The sequence below is a fragment of the Chiloscyllium plagiosum genome, chromosome 31, assembly GCF_004010195.1.
Source record: "Chiloscyllium plagiosum isolate BGI_BamShark_2017 chromosome 31, ASM401019v2, whole genome shotgun sequence".
In the NCBI taxonomy this organism is placed as follows: domain Eukaryota; kingdom Metazoa; phylum Chordata; class Chondrichthyes; order Orectolobiformes; family Hemiscylliidae; genus Chiloscyllium; species Chiloscyllium plagiosum.
The window spans coordinates 43,522,423-43,523,241 of record NC_057740.1 but is presented as its reverse complement, the minus strand read 5'-3'; positions in this window follow the sequence as shown (position 1 = coordinate 43,523,241).

The following is an 819-nucleotide window of genomic DNA, read 5'->3' as shown; positions in this document are numbered from 1 at the left end:
TTCCCTTGCTGTTCCTAACTTCCACCCACACTGACTCAGTAGACAAACCTTCCTCAACAACCTTAGTTTCTGCAGCTGTGATGCACTCTCTGATTAGCAATGCTACACCCTCTCCTCTTTTTCCACTCTCCCTGTTCTTTTTAAACGTTCTAAACCCTGGAGCATCTAGCAACCATTCCTGCCCCTGTGAAACCCACGTCTCTGTTATGGCCACAACATCATAGTCCCAAGTACTGATCCATGCTCTAAGTTCCTCACTCTTATTTCTGATATTCCTTGCGTTAAAGCAGACACACTTTAACTGATCCCTTTGTTCCATCACATGAATAACCTTCCCGATAGATTCACTACATCCTGTCACTGCCCCATATGTAACTACCCCCCTCACAGATATGTGGCTCTGATTCCCACCCCTCTGCCAATCTAGTTTAAACCCTCCCTAACCACACAAACAAATCTCCCACCCAGGACATTTGTGCCCCTCCAGTTCAGGTGCAACCCGTCCTTCATGTACAGGTCCCACCTTCCCCAGAAGGTCTCCCAATGGTCTAGGTATCTGAAGCCCTCCCTCCTGCACCAGCCTCACAGCTACGTGTTAAACTGCACTCGCTGACTGTTCCTCACCTCACTATCTCGTGGCACCAGTAGCAAACCTGAGATCACTACTCTACTCATCCTGCTCTTCACCTTCCAACCTAACTCTCTGTAGTCACTTTTCAGATCATCAATCCCTTTCCCAGCTATATCATTGGTGTCAATATGTACCACGATTTCTGGCTGCTCACCCTCCCCCTTCACAATCTTGTAAACCCGATCGGT